Source organism: Parasteatoda tepidariorum, chromosome 6 (assembly GCF_043381705.1).
Source record: "Parasteatoda tepidariorum isolate YZ-2023 chromosome 6, CAS_Ptep_4.0, whole genome shotgun sequence".
Lineage (NCBI taxonomy): Eukaryota > Metazoa > Arthropoda > Arachnida > Araneae > Theridiidae > Parasteatoda > Parasteatoda tepidariorum.
The window spans coordinates 52,503,291-52,508,905 of NC_092209.1; positions in this window are offsets into that span (position 1 = coordinate 52,503,291).

The window sequence follows — 5,615 nt, forward strand, 5'->3', positions numbered from 1 at the left end:
GCGTACTCGAGCGTTGCGATCGCGAATCGCTAAACATACCAATTTTATTTAGATTTATTATCGTTTGCTTTTCAAAATAAAACGATAGAAATTCCAGCTTATAGCTCGCACACAAGTAAATAATAAATAAATCACTCAAGTTTGAGCGAAAATCACTCAAGTATTGGTTAAATAAATACTACTCGAGTTCGAGTGTATCCAAATCAAGAATTTTGCTCAAATATAGGTGTATTTCACTCGATATTACTAACTGCTGAGAGACTGTTGCTTAGCTGCTTATAATTCTTGATAAGGCTTTCATGCTTCTGCAAAGATGATTAAATTTTGTTACTAATAAACATTTTATAGATTTACATCCTCATTATTATTTTGGATATGCTACTTCGAAGTGAACTTCGTATCTACAGTAAATAACATTTATTTATATATGTTTATGTAATCTTAAGTGACTTTAATTTTCAGATTTGATAAATATTTCAGCAATTTTGAGGACATTGAACTTATAGCCGATCGAATCTCATCAGACAAAAAATTAGAATCCTTTGATAAATTTACTTTCGTATCGTAATTTAAATAATAATTACTTCATCCTACTCCATTAACCTATTACATTATCTTACTTTGTTAAATATAAATTGAAATCCGTATCTGTATTTGGTTAAGAAGTGAATCTACAAGATTTTGTGCTCATAGCCTCCAGTTCCAGTCACTCGCTGTAGACCTTGATCTCACTAATCCGCCGAATTGCATGAATGTTGACTTTGGTGCACTTTCAACACATTCCGGATGTCTTTATAAGGCCCGAGATTTTAAAAACTAATCGAGATGTAAGAAGTTATATGAATGTTCATTAAACTCAGTTACATATTCTTCCAGTATAAAGAATTTTTGATAGATTTGAAAAATCGGGCTGATACGATGCTAACTGAAGATGCACCCAATAATGAAGAGAGTCAAAACAACATGTCAGTTTAACATTGCGATTGTCATAGTGCAGAGTGAATTCAAAATAAGATCGTTGCCCAATCACTTTATAGATCTACACTAACTTCCCACGTGTTTTCTAGAATATGGCTAGTTTTGACTCGAATAAGCTTATAATTTGTCAGCTTATGTTTTAAAAGTAAACAGCTTAAAGAGATAACTAACTTAAATGAGTATTTCAACAAGGAAGGAAAATCCCAATAATGTGCAGGCAGCTACTGGAGAAATTTTGCAATTTTTCAAATTTACGTGAAAAAAATGTTTAGGCAAATTTATCTTGAATTTGTCAAATTTAGGCAACATTATCTACGAGTAAAATTGGTTTTTATAAACTTTTCATTTCTATTTTACATATACTAAATCTAAGAAAGGTCTTTTGCGTAATTTGTTCATAAATGACCAATATGATTGCGCATATCGGTAAATGAGATTGTTATTAATGATAACTACGATTTAATCGTAATCGTTAGCAAAAATAATTTCACTTTGTGTATCTGTGAACAAAAGTTTTTGTAATAAAAATGATTATTTTAAGCTAATGATTAAGCTAATCACACAAAAAAAAGAATTTTATTATTTAAAAGAAAATACAGAATCAGAAAAAGTAACTTTCCTCGATGTGTGCGTATTTAGCTAAATCTCGAAAACTTCTTAAGCGAATTGAAAAATCTTTGAACACAATTATAAAATTCGTTTGTCCAAAAAGAATTCCATGCCAAAAATGCATTTTATTAAATATTTATCATCTTTTTTTTTATTTAAAATGGTTGAAAATTTTTTAATTGTATAGTGCATTTGCTATAATTTTTTGCATCATTTTAAAGAAAACAATTTTACATGGCAAAAAATATAAAATTTGAGCAAAATCAGTCGAATAGTTCCTATGAAATCTAATATTAAATATCTAACCATTTTGAAATTATTTCAACTAACAAATTATACATGTATGCATAAGTATTATTTTTTAATTTCGTGGGTTAATTCAAGTATTATGTGAACTTATGGTATATATGTTGAAGGCAAAGTTTAAAACGCCGACATTATATATATTGCCTGACGTTTTTAGGCAAAGTATGAAATATGAGAAGTATTACATACTTTCCCTAGGCATTATATATAATGCCTAGCTATTCTATATAATACTCGATGCTATTTAGGCAAAGTATGAAATAAACGTCCTGGTGAGATTATTATGTAAATGATGTGCATGTCACTGTGAATGACCGAAATCGGTAGTTGTTGACTTTAACCGGTGAATGTTGACAATCACATAGTCGCTTTGGTGAATGTCCGAAATATTTATTACATCCGATTTGATATTAATTTATTCGTGGATATAATTACATTTATTCTATATTTTAATACTGAAGTTAGAAAGAAGAAAAATAGAAGAAACATTATATAAATATTACTGAAATATTATATATATATATATATATATATACTATATAACAAAAANTGGTTCATGATCGTTCTAGCATTTAATTTCTATATATATATATATATATATATATATAAACTTGAAAAATATCATTATTTAAAACGTACCGAGATGTCATTTTCTCTTCCAAAAATGCCTGTTCCTATTGAAAGAAATTGTGGAATATAATATTCGTGCAAAATATTACGGAATGATCTTAAAAAGATGACCGTATGGATTTTATAAAATTAAAATTTAAAACAAAGTTGAAAAAGCATGTTAATCTAAGAAAACCATTATTAAAATATCTAAGTGAATTTAGAAGCAAACTAGTACAAGGCATCACTCGATCTTTTGAAATTTTAATATAATGTATTGTTTGCATAAATTTCATGCAATTCTGAAATAAATAATAATTCCAGAAGCACTGCATTATTCAATGAATAATTGTTAATTATCATGCAAATAAGTCATAAATACAATGATTAAACGCAAAGCATAAGTTCAGTTTTCGAGCACTTTATTGATATATCAAATATTAAAAGCAAACATATTTTCATAGTTAGTTGAGGCATAAAAGAAATTCAATCGATTTATTGCACAAAATATTAAAATTAGTTTTTTCTTCGTAACTATAATAAGGGATTTAAGAACAAAGCAGGATGGAAAAGTTTGAAAAATGCGGAATAAGTTGTGAGTTATTTAACTTCCTGATCAAAGCAATTGATACATAGAACTATATTCTTTATTATATTTGCTTAATTTACGTAAATTGACTTAATATTTATCATTGCTAATACATAAATGCAACATTTGATTGTACGCCAATTAATTCAAAACTTTAATTAAAAATAAGGATTAAGGTATGGCTTGTTTTTGCTTTAAAACTTAACTTATTTGTCGATAAAAGTAGCTTATTTGTTGCTAAAATATATTTTTTTGTTTTCTTTAACCACTTGTTCAACTTTTAAAAAATTCGTTTGAATTATCTCTTTCGTTTTACATCATATCTATTTAAATAATTAAAAAAACAAATTGTAAATTTTGGCGAAAATTAAAATTAAAAAAAAACATAAGCAATAACATTAAGCAAAGATTTTACACGGCAAAGCTTTTAGCTCAGTTTAAAGGACAATGCTTGAAGCTTTTATAAATAGTGTCTTTTTAATTTGCGCAAAATTTGCATCGACTGAAATGAGAGTATGTAGTTTAAACTTCATTCCTTTTTCAATACCACTATAATTAAAAAAGCATTCTAATATAAATATTACAATTCTACAGAATTCAAGACTTGCTTGTATTACAGTTAGAAATAAGTTAATAACTTCCTCACCTCATGCTGGCCGACTCAGACATAGCATGCGTAAAAATGACATCATTTCTAAAAACTTCAATCATGATCTTTCAAAATGTTCAAACAGTTTTTCCGTGTAAAATCATGCCATGTTTATTGTTAAAAGACAGAGTGTTTACATTAGAGTTAATGAAGAAGTGTTTGCATATTTGTGTCCAACCCCAGTAGTTGAAATAACCAAAGAGAAATGTAGAATGATATGAAACTTCAATCATTATTACTAGCTCAATACTCGCTCTTCGGTGTGAAAATAATCATTGAATGAGTTTTAAACAACACTAAAAATTCATATACAAAACTGAGAAACATATATTAACATAATTAATAAAGCTAAACAAATACCAATATACTTTTTTTTAATTTATCGTTGCATTTTCTCCCTCTTCGTGGCTTTGCGCTGTTAGATAAAGCAAAACACATCTTTCGTAGTTTATCCTATCGAAATAAATATTAACGGATTGCGGTATCGTTTGTTACGATAATGTTGTTAGAGGGTATAACTTTAACTAACTTATAACTAACTAATAAGGATAACTTATAACCCATGACATTATTACCTTATATTATCACCATCGCTGACCCAATCTTTTTTTGGACGTTAGCCTTGTGGCATTGAACCCAATCCAGAAGACAATCGTGGATCAAGTATTGGGAGAGATTTGTCTTTAAAGCGGCCTTTTGAGGGAACTAACCCGCATTTGCGAAACGCGAGAAAATTTGCTTTACGTTAAAAACAAGAAAATCATTCACGGTTAGCGTACCGTAAAGGCAGATGGATCCAACCCATGATCGGTCTTCTACTGAGGGTATTTTACGTTAACACTGTGGTCGGTGCGAACCTAGTTCGTATCGACCAGCCATCGAAAATGCACCCAACACCATGACTGATAGGCCACCGGCCTGGACTGTGCCCACTTGGCATGCTGGATCCATCGCTTCGTGCGGTGTGCGCCACACACGGTGCCTCCCATCAGCATGGAGCAGTTGATAACGTGATTCGTCAGACCAGATCACGTTAAGCCACTGCTGCAGTGTCCATCCGTGGTGATTGGTGGCAAATGCACGCCGAATTCTCCGATGACGCTGGGTTAGCAGTGGCACACGTGTGGGGCGACGGCTCTCATAACCGAGAACACGCATGTTCCGACGGATTGTCCACTGGGACACGGCCAGTGTTGAATTCAGCCGTGATTTGTTGCACATTTGCTCTCCCATCTCGAGTTACCACTCGTCTCAGGTTTCGCCTGCCTCGTTCATTTAGGGCCTGTGGACGCACGGTATGGTGTCTGTTGTGGACTGTGACACCCTCATTCACCCATTCTCGGTAAATGCTCGACACGGTTGACCTTGGGAAGCCGAATTCCTGAACCACTTCCGAAATGGAATGTCCCATGCGTCGGGTACCCACAACCATGTCGCGTTCGAATGTCGTCAACCCACAACGACGTTGCATTTTACCTGATCACTCACACAACCACTTAAAGCAATGTCTAACGCACAACTGAGACTGTCGCAGAGGCCACCAGGTGGCGTTGGTCACACGTGCTGTCCATCCACAAATCAGAGCCCTGCTATCCCATGAGTTTTGCTCATTCAGTGTAATTGAATGAACAATTTAGATCTAATAATGTAATGAATTTACTCACTTTCATGTCAGGAGTTTTATCATGTTAAGCGAAAAACGCCATGTTGAGGATTCAGTTCAAGAGAATATTTGGAACAAGCAGAGGGAGGGAATGACGTTCGACGTTATGATATACGTCATAACTAATCCTGTTTATTGATGTTATTGTAGGTGGAATAAAGTTTTGAATTGGTACAAAAATCAAAGAATCAGAGGATTGAACTGTGTCATGT